The sequence below is a fragment of the Scyliorhinus torazame genome, chromosome 15, assembly GCF_047496885.1.
Source record: "Scyliorhinus torazame isolate Kashiwa2021f chromosome 15, sScyTor2.1, whole genome shotgun sequence".
Taxonomy (NCBI): domain Eukaryota; kingdom Metazoa; phylum Chordata; class Chondrichthyes; order Carcharhiniformes; family Scyliorhinidae; genus Scyliorhinus; species Scyliorhinus torazame.
Genome location: NC_092721.1, coordinates 208,294,633 through 208,319,532, shown reverse-complemented (window position 1 = coordinate 208,319,532; position 24,900 = coordinate 208,294,633). Strand labels below are relative to the sequence as shown.

The following is a 24,900-nucleotide window of genomic DNA, read 5'->3' as shown; positions in this document are numbered from 1 at the left end:
CCTCGACCGTTCCTCATACCTCGATACTCTACCCTTGGATTCAGCCATTGGTTCTCCAAGTTACTCAAAATCAGTCTTCAGGTTAGAAATCCTTTGTTTGAAGAAATCTTCGTTTTTTTGTCCACAGGCAGAAACCGTCCTCTGCTACCATTGTTAGTCTCAGGCGGTAATTCGAGAATAAGAACGAGGAAGCGGGTCTTCCTCGACTTCAAGTTTATTGTCTTCAGTAATCACTTCTCCAAGAACAAAACTTCCCCTTTATATATTGGTGCAGTCTGTTAAACAATAAGGGCAGTCTATTAATAAGTAAAACTCCAATTCCAACTGGAGTACAAGGGAATATTTATTCTTTCCTAACACTTACAAGGCAAGGGAATCGACAATGGGTGTTAGGACGCTGAGAAGTACAGAGGACCCGACAGATCTTTCTGTGTATGTCCAAAGATTGCCGAAGACACCAGGACAGGTAGATAAGGTGGTTAAGGCCTGTGGGATACTTGGGGTGAGGCCTGGATCAATCCAGCTTAGGATCCAGTGCACCGTTGAAGTTCCCTCCAAAAACCAGTTAGTGTGTGTCCAGATCAGGAGCCAACAATCTCCTAACAAATGCTCCATCGTCCCAAACGTACCTGCCAAAGACCCACTGACCATCACAAATCTGCCGTTGCGATTTGCCAGGGTCCATGGGGACTGAAAAAGAAATTGTTTATTAACTGTAACCATCGAAGCCCGAGTCCTTCCATCGAAGCCCGAGTGAAACACTTTGCTCCCCCAGCCCACCCACTCTCTGGTTTGATCTCTGACCCACAAGTGAGTCTCCTGCAAAAACACCACATCAGCATTTAGATTCTTTAGGTGAGCAAAAACTCTCAACATTTTTACCGGGCCACCCGGCCCCCTAACGTTGCAGGTGACCAACCGAATTGTGCGCCTCCCACCCACGCAGACACGGGGAGAATGTGCAAACTCCACACGGACAGTGACCCGGAGCCGGGATCGAACCTGGGACCTCGGCGCCGTGAGGCATCCGTGCTAACCACTTGTGCCACCGTGCTGTCCCCAAAGTGAAAGTTCTTTGACTGGTCGGTGGCTGGCTCCTCGCCGGATTCACCGCCACGAACCAAAACTCCCTCCTTGTTAAAGGCTGCCCGCTTCCTCTCCAGCTCAGCTCCTACATCCTGGTAGATCCAAACAAGACTGCCCTCCCACCTCCAACCTCGATGTTCCTTCGCCCACTTCCGGACCCGCACCTTCTCCTGGAAAGCGGACAATGACATTGCGGTTCGTTCAGCCGGGGTTTCTGACGAAGGGGCCGATGGGCCCTGTCTAAATTCGGAGGAGACATGGGACCGCACTGACCATCATTCCCCAAACATCTGCGAAAGATATACAGTAGGATCCGGTCCTCCATCTCCTCCGGGAACCCCACAGCGCTGAGGTTCCGCCTCCTCGAACGATTCTCGAGGTCATCGACTTTGGCCTTCAACCTCTTGTCCTCGTCGGTCACCACGGCCATCTCAGCCTGAGTGGCGCAAGCTGCTCGCCGTGCCGCGGTCGTGCTTTCTCCACACCCTCGAGCACCTCACCATGTTTCTTCACCAGCTCGGCAGACCTTTCCAGTCTTAACCCGATGGAGCCGTGGGCCTCCTCGATCGACCTTCGCAAGTTCTCTGACATCAATTTCCACTGTCTGTCAAAGTGGACTTCACATTCTTTCGTCAGCACACCAGGGAGGATCTCTGCTGTCGTCGGGGAGGCCACCCTCACCTGGCAGCCTCCGCCATTTTCTCCACAGAGAAACAGTGCGATGCCTCCAAATCGGCCAACGGATTATCCTCTGCAGGTCCACAGCAGACGCCATCTCCATGGCCCTGCACTCTACCCTGGAACACCTAGATAACAAAGACACCTATGTCAGACTCCTATTTATCGACTACAGCTCAGCCTTCAACACCATCATTCCTACAAAACTCATCTCCAAACTCCGTGGCCTTGGCCTCGGCTCCTCCCTCTGCGACTGGATCCTGAACTTTCTAACCCACAGGACACAATCAGTAAAGATAGACAACAACACCTTTTCCACGATCATCCTCAACACCGGTGCCCCACAAGGCTGTGTCCTCAGCCCCCTACTATACTCCTTATACACCTCTGACTGTGTGGCCAAATTCCCCTCCAACTCGATTATCAAATTTGCTGATGACACCACCGTAGTGGATCGGATTTCAAACAATGACGAGACAGAGTACAGGAATGAGATAGAGAATCTGGTGAACTGGTGTGATGACAATAATCTCTCCCTCAATATCAACAAAACGAAGGAGATTGTCATTGACTTCAGGAAGCGTAGTGGAGAACGTGCCCCTGTCTACATCAATGGGAACGAAGTAGAAAGGGTCGAGAGCTTCAAGTTTGTGGGTGTCCAGATCACCAACAGCCTGTCCTGGTCCCCCCATGCTGACACTATAGTTAAGAAAGCCCACCAACGACTCTACTTTCTCAGAAGACTAAGGAAATTTGGCATGTCAGCTACGACACTCACCAACTTCTACAGATGCACCATAGACAGCATTCTTTCTGGTTGTATCACAGCTTGGTATGGAGCCTGCTCTGCCCAAGACCGCAGGAAACTACAAAAGGTCATGAATGTAGCCCAATCCATCCGCAAACCAGCCTCCCATCCATCGACTCTGTCTACAATTCCCGCTGCCTCGGAAAGGCAGCCAGCATAATTCAGGACCCCACGCACCCCGGACATACTCTCTTCCACCTCCTTCCATCAGGAAAAAGATACCAAAGTTTGAGGTCACGTACCGACCGACTCAAGAACAGCTTCTTCCCGACGGCCATCAGACTTTTGAATGGACCTACCTCGTATGAAGTTGATCTTTTCTCTACACCTTGCTATAACTAACATTATATTCTGCAGTCTCTCCTTCCTTCCCTGTGTACGGTGTGCATTGTCTGTACAGCAGGCAAGAAACAATACTTCTCACTGTAACTAATACATGTGACAATAATAAATCAAATCAAATTCTGTGGGTTGTTTACTGCCATTTTCCAGCATTGGAACGGCACGGTAAGCTGTACACTCGACCAAAAACATTTATCTGTGAAAGTTCCCCCGAACATCTGGGCGAAAAGGACTTTAAAACGAGGATCCTGGTGGGAGGCGCCTCGTGAGAGACCTCTCCTCACACACCACCACCGGCAATCCGAGATTTATTTAACAAGATACAATAATCTACTCAAGGGGTTAGCTCACTCCCTCTCCAATCCTCGCTGGCAGAACTAGCCACACACATTGCTCGCTGGAGCTGCATGTTAGCTTCCACTGACTCGTGCACAAGGACCCCCAGTAACTTTGGATACCAACACTATTTAAGAAATACTCTGCAAGCTACAAGAGACAGGAGGAGACAGACAGACAGACAGACAGACAGACAGACAGACAGACAGACAGACAGACAGACAGACAGACAGACAGACAGACAGACAGACAGACAGACCTGCCAGTGGAGGTTCCCGCTCCCCAGAAGCTGGTCCCAATGTCCGAGGAATCGAATGTCCTCCCCCCTGCGCCATTGCTACAGCCATACATTTGTCTGCTCCATCCTCCTTCTCTATTTATACTCACTTGTGCACTGGACCGGGAGTAACACAGATTACTACCTTGGAAATGCTGCCTGCTAGTTTCCTTGCTAGCTTCCTACACTCTGCCTGCAGGACCACGTCCCTGGTCCACCGGTGTTGTTGGTACCGATACGCACTGTAATGCTGGCTGCTCACCCTCCCCTCTTTGCAGCTGCTCAATGACATTCTTCACCCTGGCACCAAGGAGGTAACACACCATCCTGGAGACAAACCCATGGCCACACAAACGCCAGTCCTTCCCCTAACCATCCAATCTCCCGGCACTGTCGCAGTTCCAATAACCTTCGGCAGCCCTCAACCCCCAGCCACCAGAGAGCTGAGCCAGCTGTGGTTCCATCGCTCTGACCAGTATTCAAAACTGAAACAATAACAGGACCTGCTGCATAAACCCAGCGGGTCTCTGAGGAGAGAGGAGCAGGGTTAACGTTTTGGGTCCATTGTGACGTCCTCCGAGCTGATACTGGTTGGAGAGTGAGACGCACTCTGGGGACTCCTGCACCAACTTCCTGCTCCTTCTTAATGAACCTTGGAGACAGAGAGAAAAGAATAGAGACAGAGGGAGAAAGTGAGAGACAGGAACATAAGAAGAGGAGTAGGCCATTCAGCCCCTCGAGCCTGTACTGCCATTTAATAAGATCATGGCTGATCTAAGACCGAACTCCATAAACCTGCCTTTGGCCCAATAGGAAGTTATCAACCAACAGCTGAAGAACAGCACATTCAGACAGAGGCTGAGAGACTGCAAACAAGCTCCTCTGAAACTGTAACTAAACAGAGGACTGCTGCCCATCTCAATGAGTGACACTTCGAAACTGGTGATTCCAACAAGGAGATTTAATTTCAGGTCAGGACACTGAAAGATAAGCCGGCCCTGAGATTATCATTAGAGTATTGTCTCCGACTATCCGCTGTCTTTCTCCTTGATGGTTAAACACTGTAATAATGTTGTCAAATTAATAGCAAGCAGCAGGCTTTGTGTAATTGCTGCCAAGTCAATTAACATTGGTTAGAGAGATTAGACACACTCCCTCACTCTCACTCACATAGCCACTCACTCGCTCAGACACACACACACTCCCTCACTCTCACTCACATAGCCACTCACTCGCTCAGACACACACACACTCCCTCACTCTCACTCACATAGCCACTCACTCGCTCAGACACACACACACTCCCTCACTCTCACTCACATAGCCACTCACTCGCTCAGACACACACACACTCCCTCGCTCTCACTCACATAGCCACTCACTCGCTCAGACACACACACACTCCCTCGCTCTCACTCACATAGCCACTCACTCGCTCAGACACACACACACTCCCTCACTCTCACTCACATAGCCACTCACTCGCTCAGACACACACACACTCCCTCACTCTCACTCACATAGCCACTCACTCGCTCAGACACACACACACTCCCTCACTCTCACTCACATAGCCACTCACTCGCTCAGACACACACACACTCTCTCTCTCACGCACACACAATTTTATCGATAAAGTTGTGGTAATCACCACTGTTGTATATATTAGGAGATGTGTGGTGAGGCCCTGTACTACAGGTACGGGGGTAGTCCCTGCCTGCTGGCTCCGCCCAGTAGGCGGTGTATAACTATGTGTGCTCCCCACACAGCAGCCATTTTGCCAGCTGCTGTGGGAGGGTGAGCTGTGAGGAGGATGCAGAGATCCTTCAGTGTGATTTGGACAAGTTGTGTGAGTGGGAAAATGCAGCATAATTTGGATAAATGCAAAGTTATCCACTTTGGTAGCAAAAACAAGAAGGCAGACTAGAATCTGAATGGCCATGAATTAGGAGCGGGGAGTGTGCAACGAGGCCTGGGTGTCCTCATACACCAGTCACTGAAGGTAAACATGCAGGTACAGCAGGCGGTAAAGAAGGTAAATGGTATGTTGGCTGTCATAGCGAGAGGTTTCGAGTATAGAAGCAGGGATGTGTTGCTGCAATTATACAGGGCCTTGGTAAGGTCACACCTGGAGTATTATGTGCAGTTTTGGTCTCCCTTCTCTGAGGAAGGATGATCTTGCCCTAGAGGGAGTGCAGCGAAGGTCTACCAGACTGATTCCTGGGATGACGGGACTGACGTACGAGGAGAGATTGAATCGGTTAGGATTGTATTCGCTGGAGTTCAGAACAGTGAGGTGAAATCTCAGAAACCTATAAAACTCTAGCAGGACTGAAGAGGGTGGATGCAGGAAGGATGTTCCCGATGGTGGGGGGGACTGGACAGGGTCGATGCAGGAAGGATGTTCCCGATGGTGGGGGGGGACTGGACAGGGTCGATGCAGGAAGGATGTTCCCGATGGTGGGGGGGGACTGGACAGGGTGGATGCAGGAAGGATGTTCCCGATGGTGGGTGTGTCCAGAACCAGGGGGCACAGTGTGAGGATACGGGGGAGACCATTTTGGACAGAGATGAGGAGAAATTTCTTCACCCAGAGAGCGGTGAGTCTGTGGAATTCATTACCACAGGAAGTAGTTGAGGCCAAAACATTGCATGTTTACAAGAAGCAGTTAGATAGAGCATTCAGGGTGAAGGGGTTCAAAGGAAATGGGAGAAAGTGGGATTAGGCTATTGAGTTGGATGTTCAGCCATGATCATAATAAATGACGGAGCGGGCTCGAAGGGCCGAATGGCCTCCTCGTGCTCCTATTTTCTATGTTTCTGTAACTGTGTTCCACCTCGCCAGGTTTACTCCGGGTCCCAGAGGGTGAAATCAATCCACTCGTACCCCTCCCACCATCAATAACAATACTTGCATTTGTATAGCACCTGTAGTGCAATAACCGCCCCCCCCCCCCCCCACCCCCCACAAGGTGCTTTAGGGTGCGTTATCAAACAGACTTTGAAACCGAGACAATTAAGGAGATAACATAAGGAATCAGGAACAGGAGGAGCCACTCAGCCCCTCCATGCCTGTTCTGACTGTAACCTCAACCCCACATTCCTGCCCGCCCCCCATAACCTTTCACCCCGTCATTATTCAAGAATCTACCTTCCCCTGTCTTAAACATATTCAGTGACCTTGCCTCCGCCACTCTCCAGGAAGGAAGGAGTGAACCACAGACTCGCTACCCTCAGAAATAAATCATTCTCACCCCTGGCTTAGAAAGGGAGGCCCCTCATTTTTAATCTGTCCCCTCGTTCTAGTCTCTCCCACAGGGGAAACATCGACTCAGCCTCCACCGTGTCAATTCCCCTCAGGATCTCACAGGTTTCATTACGGTCACCTCTCATTTGTCAAAGGATACAGGCCTAGCCTGTCCAACCTTTCATCAGAAGGTAACTACCCCCACCCCCACCCCATCCCAGGTATCAGACGAGTGAACCTCTCTGAACTGCTTCTAACGCATTTATATCCTTCCCGAAGTGAGGAGACCAAACTGTACACTGTCCTCGGAATGTGGGTTCATCAATCTGTATGCCTGCAGCAAAACATTCCTACTTTCACTTCCCATTCCCCTGCAATAGACAATAACATTCCTAATCACTTGCTGTACCTTAATACATACTTATTGTGATACCTGTACCGGGACACCCAGGTCCCTCTGTACCTCAGACTTTCTGCAATCTCTCTCCATTTGGGTAACTTGCTGCTTTTTTGTTCTTCCTCCAAAATGGCCAAGTTGACATTTTCCCATATCGCACTCCATCGGGCACAGCTTTGTCCATTCACCTGACCTATCGAAATCCCGTTGTAGCCTCCTTGTGTCCTCTTCACAACTTAATAATAATTAATAATCACTTATTGTCACAAGTAGGCTTCAGTGAAGTTACTGTGAAAAGCCCCTAGTCGCCACATTCCGGTGCCTGTTCGGGGAGGCTGGTACAGGAATTGAACCCGCGCTGCTGTCCTTGTTCTGCATTACAAGTCAACTGTTTTGCCCACTGGGCTAAACCAGCCCCTAACTTACTTTCCCACCTATCTCTGTGTCATCAGCAAATTTGCCAACATTGGGTCCCTTCGTCCAAATCATTGATATGAATTGTAAACAGTTGAGGTCACAACACTGATCCCTGTGGCACACCCTGCCAACCAGAAAAATTACCCATTTATGCCTACTCTCTGTCTCCTGTTAGACAATCAGTCTTCGATCCATGCTAATATGTCACCCCAGCCCCCCCCCCCCCCCCCCCCCCAGACATTCAGCATTTTATTTTATGAAGAAGCCTTTCATGTGGCACTTTATCAAATGCCTTCTGGATGACCAAAGCTTTGCAGCTTATAGGAGCTTAAAGGAGACAGAGAGGTGCAGAGGTTTGGGGGGGGAGGGGGGGGGAAGGGGAGGGACACCAGAGCTTGGGGGCCAGTCAGCTGGAGGCACTGCCGCCAATGTTATGATTAACATCAGGGATGTTCACGAGGCCAGCATTAGGACAGAGACCTGGGAGGGGTGTGGGGATGGAGGATGGAGGACTACAGAGAAAGGGAGGAGTGAGGCCATGGAGGGATTTGAAAAGGAAGATGAGGATTTTTAAATTGTGGCACTGTTGGGGCAAAGTGAATTAATCGAGGGGTTTGGGTGAATGAGTTGGGGTAGGAACAGCAGAGAGTGAGGTTCACAGGAAGTGAGAGATGAGGGGTGGGGGAATGGTGGAGCTGACAGAGAACGTGCCCCTGTCTGAAGCTGTAGCACTCCCGAGTTCAAGATCAGTGAATCACCCAGTCCCTGAGGGGGCAGCATAACCTAGACCCGTTCTTCATCCATCACTCACTGGGGCCGAGGACACGAAATGTACAAGAACGGCTGTCAGTGAGTCAACTCGGAACATTCCGGAGCTAATTTAAAATAAGCAAGGACCATTCACAGAGAATTCTAATGAGCAAGTTAGAGAGTCCAAAAGCTCTTGTGCACTGAATTCTCCTCCCAGGGGACAGGGCCTGCAGCCTGACATGGATCAGTTTGAGAGCAACACTGAATGTATGCCGGAGAGTAGTGGAAATTGATCTCCACTTCATTAACAGGAGCTCAGTGTGGGCAAAGCAATCTGTTTCATAGTCAAAGCTCAGCAAACACCGATTTCCATACACGCATGTCTGAGGAGCCATTCTCCAGCCTCTTACACTCCCTCGGCAAGCGGGTAAGCACATTCACACCAACACAATAGGTGTCTGTAATCAGTGGTCGAATGTCAGGAACAGGGCATCCAACTAGTAAACAGCAAGATCCCGCAAATAGCAAAGTGACAATACCAGCAGTTAATCGATTTGAATCATGTTTCTTCACAGATAAATATCCCCACCTAACCTGCACATCTTGGGACTGTGGGAGGAAACCAACTCCACACAGACGGTCACCCAAGGTTAGCATTGAACCCGGGTCCCTGCTGCTGTGAGGCAGCAGTGCTAACCACTGTGCCACCGTGCCGCCAATTATGAACAAAAGATGGCACAAAGGAAGATGGTTGTGGTGGTTGGAGGTCAATCATCTCAGCTGCAGGACATCACTGCAGGAGTTCCTCAGGGTCGTGTCCTCGGCCCAACCATCTTCAGCTGCTTCATTAATGACCTCCCTTCCATCAGAAGGTCAGACGTGGAGATGTTTGTGGATGACTGCACAATGCTCAGCACCATTCACAACTCCTCAGATTGCTATGGGCCAGGGATTAGAAAACCCCAAAGTATATCATGGAGTTCATCTGACCTATAACTGTTTATAGATTTTGGTTATGAGGAGTACAAGGGCCTGACTGTCAGGTGTTAGTCAACAGAGGCCTTAAGCACTTTTAATCAAAAACAAAGTTTATTCTACAAATCAGTTAACATTTTATAAACACACACAGTAAGCATTTTTATCACCTACAAACATCAATACCCCACACAGCTACAGTACTTGATATATAACCCTGAATGAATTCCCCTTAGCTGTTTCAATTTTAATAACAACATCCATTAACCAGAAAACCCTTTGACCAAAACAGTAGGTTTGAATTCATTCCAGAACACAGTTATCACTTTTAAATTATCAAGTGATCTGGAGACACCTTTTAACATTCAGAGAGAGAGACACACAAGACTTCTCTGTCTGAACCCAGCTTCCAAATGTGAAAGTGAAAGCAGAAAAACTCAAAAACCAAAGTGAAACTCAGAGGCACAGAGCCGCCCAAACCAAACCGAAAGTAAAACCCAGCGCCAAAGCCCAGTTCCACCCACACAATGACATCACTGAAGCCATTTGATAAGACAAAACCTTTCTCAAAGGGGCACTCCCATGACACCTCTCCCCAAGGAAAGAAAATAAACCATCAACTTCAAAGATGGTTTCATTTTTCACCTTTTCACTTTCCTTTAAGAAAAATTGACAATAAATATACACTTTTTTAAAAAACAGGCAATCACTGATAATAATACAGTCCATTTTACTTCTTCTTCCTCCATCGAACCTGCTTCTCTTCATCACATTCGTGACAAAGCATCGGCTATCACATTTTCTCGTCCTGCCACGTCCGTGTGGAGTTGGTAGCACGGCAGCATTGTGGATAGCACAATTGCTTCACAGCTCCAGGGTCCCAGGTTCGATTCCGGCTTGGGTCACTGTCTGTGCGGAGTCTGCACATCCTCCCCGTGTCTGCGTGGGTTTCCTCCGGGTGCTCCGGTTTCCTCCCACAGTCCAAAGATGTGCAGGTTAGGTGGACTGGCCATGATAAATTACCCTTAGTGTCCAAATATGCCCTTAGTGTTGGGTGGGGTTGCTGGGTTATGGGGATGGGTGGAGGTGTTGACCTTGGGTAGGGTGCTCTTTCCAAGAGCCGGTGCAGACTCGATGGGCCGAATGGCCTCCTTCTGCACTGTAAATTCTATGATAATCTATAACATGTATTATTTTGAAATGAAATGGCTGTAACAATAAACTCCATCGAAACAGCCTCGCATTGTTATTCCTGAATCGCTCCAAAACGGCAATGGATTGTGATCAGTATATATAATTGTTTCAGCCGAATTGTTGGACACATAAATATGGAAATGTTGCAAAGCCAGCACCAAGCTCAAAGTCTCCTTCTCAATCGTTCAATACTTCCTCTGGTGATCACTCAATTTCTTGGAAAAATATCCATTAGGTCGCTCGATTCCTTCGTCGTCTTCTAGCAAGAGCAGAGCACCTAAGCCCACATCACTCGCATCGACGGCTACTTTGAATGCTTCTGTGTAATCTGGGATGGCCAGCACAGGAGCAGTGGTTAACACAGCCTTCAGGCAGTCAAATGCTTGTTGACACTCCGCTGTCCACTGAAATTCGCTACACTTCTTCAGCAAGTCCGTCAGTGGAGCGACCACGCTGATAAAATGCGGCACAAACTTTCGGTAAAATCCACTCATGCCAAGAAATTGCATTATTTCCTTTTGTGTCGAGGGTATTGGAAACTCCCCAATAACCTTCGTTTTGACATCCTGTGGGACCATTCGACCCTGTCCAATTGTATGGCCAAGGAGCATAACTTGGTTTCTTCCAAATTCACTTATGGGTAGGTTTACCACCAAACCCGCCTCCTGAAGTTGTTGAATAACTCCATCAAATGTCGGGGTCCTTCATTTCCGTTCAGGACCCCGACTTAAGACCATAAGACCATAGGTACAGAATTAGGCCACTCGGCCCATCGAGTCTGCTCCGCCATTCAATCATGGCTGATATTTTCTCATCCCCATTCTCCTGCTTTCTCCCATAACCCCTGATCCCCTTATTCATCAAGAACCTATCTATCTCTTGTAGAGGGTGCCATCTCCGCTACTCCACTACTGGGCCGATATCTGGGGTTTGGATGTCTGTGTGTGTCTCTCTCCAGCTGGCACTGAAACTTCAGAGGCCAGGGGATGTCGCACTGGGACACTTCCACTGAAGAGAGCACTGATTCAAGCCTGCCGTTTATTCCTAACCGACAGCCTGAGACTTATATCACACAGATCTCCAGACCCCTACCAATACCCAGGTGATTCTCTCTCTTGCCGGTGGGGCAACACCCACCCGGTTCCTACTCCACTAGAGTAGCCTTCCCAAGAGAGAGAATAGGACACTGCTGTTTATTTCCTAACCAGCAGTCTGTCCTGAGTGAATCGCTCAAGATGACCCTCGATTCTTGAACCCGGAATTAAGGTGAGGAGTATTTTAACAATGACTTGGTCAGAGATCGCTGGTGAAGGATTGAAGAATTTAAACGACTCCAATTATCATCAAATCAAGGTTTATTGTAAAACCCAGGTCAAAATCATCAACAGAAGAAACACAATAAAATCTTATGCTCTAATACACACTAAGTCTATTCAAAAGTAATATAGCGGACACAACGAAAATTCTTATGATTACACAGGTTTTAGCAATATCACAAGGCACAAAACAAGTTCCCTTCCCCAAAGCCTCAACCACTATTAAAGTCAAGGGAGTTTCGCAAGCTGCTGCAGAGTACTTACGGTCACAGGCTGCAGAGGTCAAGTCAGGGGTGCAGAGGTCGAGCCAAGAACGAAGAGCCCCCCAATTGAAAACACAGCCCCTTTTATATTGCTTTACCTGGCTTTGTTCTGTGATCGGCCAGCCCCTTTTGCATTGAAAAAGGTAAGTTTTAAAGTTCCCGCTGGTCCCGCCCCCTTTGAGCCGGTCAGAGCTGTATGTTTCCGGGTATTCCTTGCAGGTCCGCTTCTTCCAGCTAGGCAGACCTGCGCGATTTGAATTTGGCGCTGGCTCCGCCCCCTTCTTTCAGTGAGTTTCTGCCGGCAGCTTCTGTCAAGCTTGGAGTACCTCCCCCAGGTCCGCCTCCAACTTGGTTTTTTTCAGACCTGCGCGATTTGAATTTGGCGCTGGCTCCGCCCCCCTCCTCCCAGTGAGTTTCTGCCGGTAGCTCCTGTCAAGATTGGAGTACCTCCCCCAGGTCCGCCTCCAACTTGGTTTTTCTCTACCGCTGATTTTCTAGGGGCTTTTCCAGCGCAATATGCTGGACTCAGACAGTCTGATTTCTAGTTTAACGAGGTTAGGCTCTTCTGTGGAGAATTTCAGTGTCTTCCAGCTGCTCCGGAGATGGCTGCTATTCTCACCTCGCTATGTTGATGGGGTGTTAATTGGATTCTGCTCTGGTGGAGGCCAGGTCATTTACATTTGCATGGGGCTATGACCATCCCATTGTCCTGCTTGCATGCAAGCCTCCTGTGTATTCCCGTGCCCCTTTGTCTGTGTCTTGATGTTATCTTGTTGTCTGGCTCCTTCTTCCTTGTAGCTCCTAGGGGGGTGTTTGTAAATATTTATGTACTTATGTCCCTACTCAGCTCAGCGGGCCAAGCCTGCTGGGAAAACTGGTTCTGTTCTCTTGGCTGAAAAGTCAGTTTACAGTCTCTGAGTTTTTCCAAAAGGGCCGAATTGCCCGAAAACCTTACACTCTGTCTTAAAGACACTCAGTGATTTGGCCTCCACAGCCTTCTGCGGCAAAGAGTTCCACAGATTCACCACCCTCTGGCTGAAGAAATTCCTCCTGATCTCTGTTTGAAAGGACCGTCCCTTTAGTCAGAGATTGTGTCCTCTGGTTCTAGATTTTCCTACAAGTGGAAACATCCTCTCCACGTCCACTCTATCCAGGCCTCGCAGTATCCTGTAAGTTTCAATAAGATCCCCCCTCATCCTTCTAAACTCCAACGTGTTCAGACCCAGAGTCCTCAACCGTTCCTCATACGACACGCTCTTCATTCCAGGGAACATTCTTGTGAACCTCCTCTGGACCCTTTCCAAGGCCAGCACATCCTTCCTTAGATACGGGGCCCAAAACTGCTCACAATACTCCAAATGGGGTCTGACCAGAGTCTTATACAGCCTCAGAAGTACATCCCTGGTCTTGTATTCTAGTCCTCTCGACACGAATGCTAACATTGCATTTGCGTTCCGAACTGCCGACTGAACGTGCACGTTAACCTTAAGAGAATCGTAAATAAGGACATAAGGACTCCCAGTCCCTCTGTGCTTCTGAGCTTCTTAAGCAGCTGGACCACTGCGCATGGGCGGTGCGATGACCAGAAGTGCGGATGCACAGGCTTGACCCCTGCTCGCCCGCAGCGTTGCCGCCTCCAGCGTGCTGTTTCTGACAGACTGAGTGAAGCTCTGCAATGGAGCTCCTTGAAGGAAGTTAAAGGGACGGAGCTAACTTCGACTTGCTCCAATGTTAAGTAAATTTTTACACCTTTTTATTTGCACTTTTATATCTGGATCCAGAGTCATCGAGCAGAGGCAGGAGACTTTGGGAGCCATTTGTTTGGCATCTATAAATATGTTTAAAATGCAAATAAAGTGAATGGAAGATATATATATTTGTTGAAACTTCGGTTTGTCATGAGGCTGTCATTCCATAAAGGAACTATAGTGGATAGAATGCAGTAATCACTCGTTAATGAGTATGATTGTCCACCTAATGTACTACATGCTGCTGGTCATGTGTTTGTAGTATGTATTAGGGGTAGTACGGTACCTGTGAACCGAGAGGCTATTGGCTGACAGGTCCCAGGTCCTGGTTGGATCTGCCGCCTGCAGTCTCCGCCCTGAAGGCGGAGTATAAGAGCTTGAGTTCTCCCAGCAGCCGCATTCTGTAACTGAGCTGCTGGGGAACAAGTCTTGCTTAATAAAGCCTCGATTGATTTCATAATGGTCCTTGCGTGGCCGATGGGTCCAATGCTAGAACCACAGCTTCAATCACTCACTTAGCAGAAGTTTCCAAAATGTGGGATGGGTCCTTGGACGCTCAGTCGCGGAGATTCCTTTCTCAGGCTCCTTTTCCGGGTCTCCTCTTGCCATCGGGTGTTCTGAAGAATTGCGATCCTCCAATCAGGAGGTTCCTCCAAGTAGGCCTCTTCTCAATGAAGGTCACCCAGCCATTGACGTCTGTGCTCCATTTCTTGAGTTATGCCTCCAAGGGTTTGAAGAGCTTTCTTTTGGCCTCCTCTCGTTCGGGGCCCTTCCTTGAGCTGGGTGAAGATAATTTGCTTTGGCAGTTGGGTCTCTGACATCCGAGGTGGGTGGCCCACCAGAGTTGATTTGGGATGATCATGGCCTTGATACTGGTGGTGTTGACTCCGATAGGGCCCTAACGTCAGCACGCCTGTCCTTCCAACTGATTCAGAGCTAAAGTACATTTGGTTTTGCAATGTATTTTAAGTTATGTAGTTTAAGATGTAATGTTGATCCTTACAAGCCTCAGTGATCACTTCAAATGCTTAAACAAAGTTCAATGTCTTATTTGGCGAATATAAACTAATGTGAACTATCTCTCTGGCAGATATTGCAGAAGCCAGCGCAGATTCTAAACGTGTAATCATGCTTCACCTCCGCTGAGGATTCACACTGAGAGCTCGGCTTCTTAAAGTCCTTGAACTTCATTTTTGGCTTTGACGAATGCGCAGGGATTATGACTCTGACATCACCTCCACCTGGCGAGGAGGCAAATCAATTACCCACCCTGAGAGTGTACAGGGAAAGGACATCCCAAAACGATATCAGAGGAGATGTACACCAGGAAACGGCACTTCAGCAAGGAAGCAATGGGACACCTTTGTGAAATGTTGGAGAAAGACCTGAAGCTGAACTCTAACTGCATCCGCTGCCTTATCAGTGGAAATGTAACTCACAGCATGCTGAATCTTTGTGAATCCGGGGCCTTTGAACATGATATTCGTGACAAATTTAACATTTCACAGAATGCTGCCAGGTAATAAATGCAACTTTTCATAAAGCTCCGGAGCTTCTTATCCTTACACAGGATAAACGAGCGAGAGGAGAGCGGCGGGGACACAGTGAAAGAGCGCGAGGAGAGCGGCGGGGATATAGTGAAAGAGCGCGAGGAGAGTGGCGGGGACACAGTGAAAGAGCGCGAAGAGAGTGGCGGGGACACAGTGAAAGAGCGCGAATAGAGTGGCAGGGACACAGTGAAAGAGCGCGAAGAGAGTGGCGGGGACACAGTGAAAGAGCGCGAATAGAGTGGCGGGGACACAGTGAAAGAGCGCGAGGAGTGCAGCGGGGACACAGTGAAAGAGCGGGAGGAGAGCGGCTTGGATACAGTGAAAGAGCGGGAGGAGAGCGGCGCAGACACAGTGAAAGAGCGCGAGGAGAGTGGCAGGGACAGAGTAAAAGAGCGCGAGGAGAGCGGTGGAGACACAGTGAAAGAGCACGAGGAGAGCGGTGGGGACACAGTGAAAGAGCGCGAATAGAGTGGCGGGGACACAGTGAAAGAGCGCGAGGAGTGCAGCGGGGACACAGTGAAAGAGCGGGAGGAGAGCGGCTTGGATACAGTGAAAGAGCGCGAGGAGAGCGGCGGAGACACAGTGAAAGAGCGCGAGGAGAGTGGCAGGGACAGAGTAAAAGAGCGCGACGAGAGCGGTGGAGCAACAGTGAAAGAGTGGGAGGAGAGCACCGGGACACAGTGAAAGAGTGCGAGGAGAGCGGCGGGACACAGTGAAAGAGCGCGAGGAGAGTGGCAGGGACAGAGTAAAAGAGCGCGAGGAGAGCGGTGGAGCAACAGTGAAAGAGTGGGAGGAGAGCACAGGGACACAGTGAAAGAGTGCGAGGAGAGCGGCGGGACACAGTGAAAGAGCGCGAGGAGAGCGGCGGGGACACAGTCAAAGAGCGCGAGGAGAGCGGCGGGGACACAGTGAAAGAGCGCGAGGAGAGCGGCAGAGACACAGTGAAAGAGCGTGAGGAGAGCGGCAGAGACACAGTGAAAGAGCACGAGGAGAGCGGCGGGGACACAGTGAAAGAGCGCGAGGAGAGCGGCGCAGACACAGTGAAAGAGCGCGAGGAGAGCGGCGGAGACACAGTGAAAGAGCGTGAGGAGAGCGGCGGGGACAAAGTGAAAGAGCACGAGGAGAGTGGCGGGGGCACAGTGAAAGAGCGCGAGGAGAGCGGCGGGGACACAGTGAAAGGGCGCGAGGAGAGCAGCGGAGACACAGTGAAAGAGCGTGAGGAGAGCGGCGGGGACACAGTGAAAGAGCACGAGGAGAGCGGCGGGGACACAGTGAAAGAGCGCGAGGAGAGCGGCGGGGATACAGTGAAAGAGCGTGAGGAGAGCGGCAGAGACACAGTGAAAGAGCGCGAGGAGAGCGGCAGAGACACAGTGAAAGAGCGCGAGGAGTGCGGCGGGGACACAGTGAAAGAGCGCGAGGAGAGCGGCGGGGACACAGTGAAAGAGCGCGAGGAGAGCGGCGCAGACACAGTGAAAGAGCGCGAGGAGAGCGGCGGAGACACAGTGAAAGAGCATGAGGAGAGCGGCAGAGACACAGTGAAAGAGCGCGAGGAGAGCGGCGGGGACACAGTGAAAGAGCGCGAGGAGAGCGGCGGGGACACAGTGAAAGAGCGCGAGGAGAGCGGCGCAGACACAGTGAAAGAGCGCGAGGAGAGCGGCGGTGACACAGTGAAAGAGCGTGAGGAGAGCGGCAGAGACACAGTGAAAGAGCGCGAGGAGAGCGGCAGAGACACAGTGAAAGAGCGCGAGGAGAGCGGCGGAGACACAGTGAAAGAGCGTGAGGAGAGCGGCAGAGACACAGTGAAAGAGCGCGAGGAGAGCGGCGGGGACACAGTGAAAGAGCGCGAGGAGAGCGGCGCAGACACAGTGAAAGAGCGCGAGGAGAGCGGCGGAGACACAGTGAAAGAGCGTGAGGAGAGCGGCGGGGACAAAGTGAAAGAGCACGAGGAGAGTGGCGGGGGCACAGTGAAAGAGCGCGAGGAGAGCGGCGGGGACACAGTGAAAGGGCGCGAGGAGAGCGGCGGAGACACAGTGAAAGAGCGTGAGGAGAGCAGCGGGGACACAGTGAAAGAGCACGAGGAGAGCGGCGGGGACACAGTGAAAGAGCGCGAGGAGAGCGGCGGGGACACAGTGAAAGAGCGTGAGGAGAGCGGCGGGGACACAGTGAAAGAGCGCGAGGAGAGCGGCAGAGACACAGTGAAAGAGCGCGAGGAGAGCGGCGGAGACACAGTGAAAGAGCGTGAGGAGAGCGGCAGAGACACAGTGAAAGAGCGCGAGGAGAGCGGCGGGGACACAGTGAAAGAGCGCGAGGAGAGCGGCGGGGACACAGTGAAATTGCGCGAGGAGAGCGGCGGAGTCACAGTGAAATAGCGCGAGGAGAGCGGCGGGGACACAGTGAAAGGGCGCGAGGAGAGAGGCGAGGAGACAGTGAAAGAGCGCGAGGAGAGTGGCAGGGACAGAGTAAAAGAGCGCGAGGAGAGCGGTGGAGTCACAGTGAAAGAGCGCGAGGAGAGCGGCGGGGACACAGTGAAAGAGCGCGAGGAGAGTGGCAGGGACAGAGTAAAAGAGCGCGAGGAGAGCGGTGGAGACACAGTGAAAGAGTGCGAGGAGAGCGGTGGGGACACAGTGAAAGAGCGCGAGGAGAGCGGTGGAGACACAGTGAAAGAGCGCGAGGAGAGCGGTGGAGACACAGTGAAAGAGCGTGAGGAGAGCGGTGGAGACACAGTGAAAGAGAGCGAGGAGAGCAGCGGAGACACAGTGAAAGAGCGCGAATAGAGTGGCGGGGACACAGTGAAAATGCGCGAGGAGTGCAGCGGGGACACAGTGAAAGAGCGGGAGGAGAGCGGCTTGGATACAGTGAAAGAGCGCGAGGAGAGCGGCGGAGACACAGTGAAAGAGCGCGAGGAGAGTGGCAGGGACAGAGTAAAAGAGCGCGAGGAGAGCGGTGGAGAAACAGTGAAAGAGTGGGAGGAGAGCACCGGGACACAGTGAAAGAGTGCGAGGAGAGCGGCGGGACACAGTGAAAGAGCGCGAGGAGAGCGGCGGGGACACAGTCAAAGAGCGCGAGGAGAGCGGCGGGGACACAGTGAAAGAGCGCGAGGAGAGCGGCGGAGACACAGTGAAAGAGCGTGAGGAGAGCGGCAGAGACACAGTGAAAGAGCACGAGGAGAGCGGCGGGGACACAGTGAAAGAGCGCGAGGAGAGCGGCGCAGACACAGTGAAAGAGCGCGAGGAGAGCGGCGGAGACACAGTGAAAGAGCGTGAGGAGAGCAGCGGGGACAAAGTGAAAGAGCACGAGGAGAGTGGCAGGGGCACAGTGCAAGAGCGCGAGGAGAGCGGCGGTGACACAGTGAAAGGGCGCGAGGAGAGCGGCGGAGACACTGTGAAAGAGCGTGAGGAGAGCGGCGGGGACACAGTGAAAGAGCGCGAGGAGAGCGGCGGGGACACAGTGAAAGAGCGCGAGGAGAGCGGCGGGGACACAGTGAAAGAGCGTGAGGAGAGCGGCAGAGACACAGTGAAAGAGCGCGAGGAGAGCGGCAGAGACACAGTGAAAGAGCGCGAGGAGTGCGGCGGGGACACAGTGAAAGAGCGCGAGGAGAGCGGCGGGGACACAGTGAAAGAGCGCGAGGATAGCGGCGCAGACACATTGAAAGAGCGCGAGGAGAGCGGCGGAGACACAGTGAAAGAGCATGAGGAGAGCGGCAGAGACACAGTGAAAGAGCGCGAGGAGAGCGGCGGGGACACAGTGAAAGAGCGCGAGGAGAGCGGCGGGGACACAGTGAAAGAGCGCGAGGAGAGCGGTGCAGACACAGTGAAAGAGCGCGAGGAGAGCGGCGGAGACACAGTGAAAGAGCGTGAGGAGAGCGGCGGGGACACAGTGAAAGAGCGCGAGGAGAGCGGCGGGGACACAGTGAAAGAGCGTGAGGAGAGCGGTGCAGACACAGTGAAAGAGCGCGATGAGAGCGGCGGAGACACAGTGAAAGAGCGTGAGGAGAGCGGCAGAGACACAGTGAAAGAGCGCGAGGAGAGCGGCGGAGACACAGTGAAAGAGCGTGAGGAGAGCGGCAGAGACAGAGTGAAAGAGCGTGAGGAGAGCGGCAGAGAAACAGTGAAATAGCACGAGGAGATCGGCGGGGACACAGTGAAAGAGCGCGAGGAGAGCGGCGCAGACACAGTGAAAGAGCGCGAGGAGAGCGGCGGAGACACAGTGAAAGAGCGTGAGGAGAGCGGCGGGGACAAAGTGAAAGAGAACGAGGAGAGTGGCGGGGGCACAGTGAAAGAGCGCGAGGAGAGCGGCGGGGACACAGTGAAAGGGCGCGAGGAGAGCGGCGGAGACACAGTGAAAGAGCGTGAGGAGAGCGGCGGGGACACAGTGAAAGAGCACGAGGAGAGCGGCGGGGACACAGTGAAAGAGCGCGAGGAGAGCGGCGGGGACACAGTGAAAGAGCGTGAGGAGAGCGGCGGGGACACAGTGAAAGCGCGAGGAGAGCGGCAGAGACACAGTGAAAGAGCGCGAGGAGAGCGGCGGAGACACAGTGAAAGAGCGTGAGGAGGGCGGCAGAGACACAGTGAAAGAGCGCGAGGAGAGCGGCGGGGACACAGTGAAAGAGCGCGAGGAGAGCGGCGGGGACACAGTGAAATTGCGCGAGGAGAGCGGCGGAGTCACAGTGAAAGAGCGCGAGGAGAGCGGTGGGGACACAGTGAAAGGGCGCGAGGAGAGAGGCGGGGAGACAGTGAAAGAGCGGGAGGAGAGCGGCTTGGATACAATGAAAGAGCACGAGGAGAGCGGCGGAGACACAGTGAAAGAGCGCGACGAGAGCGGCGGAGACACGGTGGAAGAGCGCGAGGAGAGTGGGAGTGACACAGTGAAAGAGCGCAAAGACAGCGGTGGGGACAAAGTGAAAGAGTGGGAGGAGAGCACCGGGGCACAGTGAAAGAATGCGAGGAGAGCGGCGGGACACTGTGAAAGAGCGCGAGGAGAGCGGCGGGGACACAGTGAAAGAGTGCGAGGAGAGCGGCGGAGACACAGTGAAAGAGCGTGAGGAGAGCGGCGGAGACACAGTGAAAGAGCGTGAGGAGAGCGGCGGAGACACAGTGAAAGAGCGCAAGGAGAGCGGCGGGGACAGAGTGAAAGAGAGCGAGGAGAGCGGCGCGGACACAGGATAAAAGACCGCGAGGAGAGCAGCGGGGACACAGTGAAAGAGCGCGAGGAGAGCGGCGGAGACACAGTGAAAGAGCGTGAGGAGAGCGGCGGAGACACAGTGAAAGAGCGTGAGGAGAGCGGCGGGGACACAGTGAAAGAGCGCGAGGAGAGCGGCGGGACACAGTGAAAGAGCGCGAGGACAGCAGCGGGGACAGAGCGAAAGAGAGCGAGGAGAGCGGCGGAGACACAGGATAAAAGAGTGCGAGGAGAGCGGCAGGGACACAGTGAAAGTGCGCGAGGAGAGCGGCGGGGACACAGTGAAAGAGCGCGAGGAGAGCGGCTTGGATACAGTGAAAGAGCGGGAGGAGAGCGGCGGGGACACAGTGAAAGAGGGCGAGGAGAGCGGATGAAGCACAGTGAAAGAGCGCAAATAGAGTGGCGTGGACACAGTGAAAGAGAGCGAGGAGTGCAGCGGGGACACAGGGAAAGAGCGGGAGGAGAGCGGCGGGGACACAGTGAAAGAGCGCGAGGAGAGCGGCGGAGACACAGTGAAAGAGCGCGAGTAGAGCAGCGGAGACACAGTGAAAGAGTGCGAACAGAGTGGCGGGGACACAGCGAAAGAGCGCAAGGAGTGCAGCGGGGACACAGTGAAAGATCGGGAGGAGAGCGGCTTGGATACAGTGAAAGAGCGCGAGGAGAGCGGTGGAGACACAGTGAAAGAGCACGAGGAGAGTGGCAGGGAGGGAGTAAAAGAGCGCGAGGAGAGCGGTGGAGACACAGTGAAAGAGCGCGAGGAGAGCGGTGGGGACACAGTGAAAGAGCGCGAGGAGAGCGGTGGAGACACAGTGAAAGAGCGCGAGGAGAGCGGTGGAGATACAGTGAAAGAGCGTGAGGAGAGCAATGGAGACACACTGAAAGAGTGCGAGGAGAGCAGCGGAGACACAGTGAAAGAGCGCGAATAGAGTGGCGGAGACACAGTGAAAGAGCGCGAGGAGTGCAGCGGGGACACAGTGAAAGAGCGGGAGGAGAGCGGCTAGGATACAGTGAAAGAGCACGAGGAGAGCGGCGGAGACACAGTGAAAGAGCGCGAGGAGAGCGGCGGAGACACGGTGGAAGAGCGCGAGGAGAGTGGGAGTGACACAGTGAAAGAGCGCAAAGACAGCGGTGGGGACACAGTGAAAGAGTGGGAGGAGAGCACCGGGGCACAGTGAAAGAGTGCGAGGAGAGCGGCGGGACACAGTGAAAGAGCGCGAGGAGAGCGGCGGGGACACAGTGAAAGAGTGCGAGGAGAGCGGCGGAGACACAGTGAAAGAGCGCGAGGAGAGCGGCGGAGACACAGTGAAAGAGCGTGAGGAGAGCGGCGGAGACACAGTGAAAGAGCGTAAGGAGAGCAGCGGGGACAGAGTGAAAGAGCACAATGAGAGCGGCGGAGACACAGGATAAAAGAGTGCGAGGAGAGCGGCGGGGACACAGTGAAAGTGCGCGAGGAGAGCGGCGGGGACACAGTGAAAGAGTGCAAGGAGAGCGGCGGAGACACAGTGAAAGGGCGCGAGGAGAGAGGCGGGGAAACAGTGAAAGAGCGCGAGGGGAGCGGCGGAGACACAGGATAAAAGAGAGCGAGGAGAGCGGCGGGGACAGAGTGAAAGTGCGCGAGGAGAGCGGCGGGGACACAGTGAAAGAGCGCGAGGAGAGTGGCTTGGATACAGTGAAAGAGCGCGAGGAGGGCGGCAGGGTCACAGTGAAAGAGCGTGAGGAGAGCAGCGGGGACAGAGTGAAAGAGAGCGAGGAGAGCGACGCAGACACAGGATAAAAGACCGCGAGGAGAGCGGCGGGGACATAGTGAAAGAGCGCGAGGAGAGCGGCGGAGACACAGTAAAAGAGCGTGAGGAGAGCGGCGGGGACACAGTGAAAGAGCGCGAGGAGAGCGGCGGGACACAGTGAAAGAGCGCGAGGAGAGCAGCGGGGACAGAGTGAAAGAGAGCGAGGAGAGCGGCGGAGACACAGGATAAAAGAGCGCGAGGAGAGCGACGGGGACACAGTGAAAGTGCGCGAGGAGAGCGGCGGGGACACAGTGAAAGAGCACGAGGAGAGCGGCTTGGATACAGTGAAAGAGCGCGAGGAGGGCGGCGGGGTCACAGTGAAAGAGCGCGAGGAGAGCGGTGGGGACACAGTGAAAGAGCGCGAGGAGAGCAGCGGGGACAGAGTAAAAGAGCGCGAGGAGAGTGGCTTGGATACAATGAAAGAGCGCGAGGAGTGCAGTGGGGACAGAGTAAAAGAGCGCGAGGAGAGCGGCTTGGAAACAATGAAAGAGCGCGAGGAGTGCAGTGGGGACAGAGTAAAAGAGCGCGAGGAGAGCGGCTTGGATACAATGAAAGAGCGCAGCGGGGACACAGGGAAAGAGTGGGAGGAGAGCGGCGGGGACACAGTGAAAGAGCGCGAGGAGAGCGGCGGAGACACAGTGAAAGAGCGCGAGTAGAGCAGCGGAGACACAGTGAAAGAGCGCGAACAGAGTGGCGGGGACACAGTGAAAGAGCGCAAGGAGTGCAGCGGGGACACAGTGAAAGATCGGGAGGAGAGCGGCTTGGATACAGTGAAAGAGCGCGAGGAGAGCGGTGGAGACACAGTGAAAGAGCACGAGGAGAGTGGCAGGGAGGGAGTAAAAGAGCGCGAGGAGAGCGGTGGAGACACAGTGAAAGAGCGCGAGGAGAGCGGTGGGGACACAGTGAAAGAGCGCGAGGAGAGCGGTGGAGACACAGTGAAAGAGCGCGAGGAGAGCGGTGGAGATACAGTGAAAGAGCGTGAGGAGAGCAATGGAGACACACTGAAAGAGTGCGAGGAGAGCAGCGGAGACACAGTGAAAGAGCGCGAATAGAGTGGCGGAGACACAGTGAAAGAGCGCGAGGAGAGCGACGGGGACACAGTGAAAGTGCGCGAGGAGAGCGGCGGGGACACAGTGAAAGAGCACGAGGAGAGCGGCTTGGATACAGTGAAAGAGCGCGAGGAGGGCGGCGGGGTCACAGTGAAAGAGCGCGAGGAGAGCGGTGGGGACACAGTGAAAGAGCGCGAGGAGAGCAGCGGGGACAGAGTAAAAGAGCGCGAGGAGAGTGGTTTGGATACAATGAAAGAGCGCGAGGAGTGCAGTGGGGACAGAGTAAAAGAGCGCGAGGAGAGCGGCTTGGAAACAATGAAAGAGCGCGAGGAGTGCAGTGGGGACAGAGTAAAAGAGCGCGAGGAGAGCGGCTTGGATACAATGAAAGAGCGCGAGGAGAGCAGTGGGGACAGAGTGAAAGAGAGCGAGGAGAGCGGCGCAGACAGAGGATAAAAGACCGCGAGGAGAGCGGCGCGGACACAGTGAAAGAGCGCGAGGAGAGCGGCGGAGACAGAGTGAAAGAGCGCGAGGAGAGCGGCGGAGACACAGTGAAAGAGCGTGAGGAGAGCGGCGGAGGCACAGTGAAAGAGCGCAAGGAGAGCAGCGGGGACAGAGTGAAAGAGCACAAGGAGAGCGGCGGAGACACAGGATAAAAGAGCGCGAGGAGAGCGGCGGGGACACAGTGAAAGTGCGCGAGGAGAGAGGCGGGGACACAGTGAAAGAGCGCGAGGAGAGCGGCGGGGACACAGTGAAAGGGCGCGAGGAGAGAGGCGGGGACACAGTGAAAGAGCGCGAGGGGAGCGGCGGAGACACAGGATAAAAGAGCGCGAGGAGAGCGGCGGGGACACAGTGAAAGTGCGCGAGGAGAGCGGCGGGGACACAGTGAAAGAGCGCGAGGAGAGTTGCTTGGATATAGTGAAAGAGCGCGAGGAGGGTGGCGGGGTCACAGTGAAAGAGCGCGAGGAGAGCAGCGGGGACAGAGTAAAAGAGCACGAGGAGAGCGGCTTGGATGCAATGAAAGAGCGCGAGGAGAGCAGCGGGGACAGTGTGAAAGAGAGCGAGGAGAGCGGCGCAGACACAGGATAAAAGACCGCAAGGAGAGCGGCGGGGACACAGTGAAAGAGCGCGAGGAGAGCGGCGGAGACACAGTGAAAGAGCGCGAGGAGAGCGGCGGAGACACAGTGAAAGAGCGTGAGGAGAGCGGCGGGGACACAGTGAAAGAGCGCGAGGAGAGCGGCGGGACACAGTGAAAGAGCGCGAGGACAGCAGCGGGGACAGAGTGAAAGAGAGCGAGGAGAGCGGCGGAGACACAGGATAAAAGAGTGCGAGGAGAGCGGCGGGGACACAGTGAAAGTGCGCGAGGAGAGCGGCAGGGACACAGTGAAAGAGCGCGAGGAGAGCGGATGAAGCACAGTGGAAGAGCGCAAATAGAGTGGCGTGGACACAGTGAAAGAGCGCGAGGAGTGCAGCGGGGACACAGTGAAAGAGCGGCAGGAGAGCGGCGG

General features: G+C 53.5%; 1 long non-coding RNA gene across 1 annotated transcript; it reads left to right on the top strand.

Annotated features, from left to right (window-relative positions):
* Positions 1-365: 365 nt before the first annotated feature.
* LOC140391474 (uncharacterized) lies at positions 366-15,377 on the top strand. The gene is made up of 2 exons (XR_011935087.1): positions 366-466; positions 14,925-15,377. It is a non-coding gene; the product is annotated as an uncharacterized lncRNA (long non-coding RNA).
* The last annotated feature ends 9,523 nt before the right edge of the window (positions 15,378-24,900 follow it).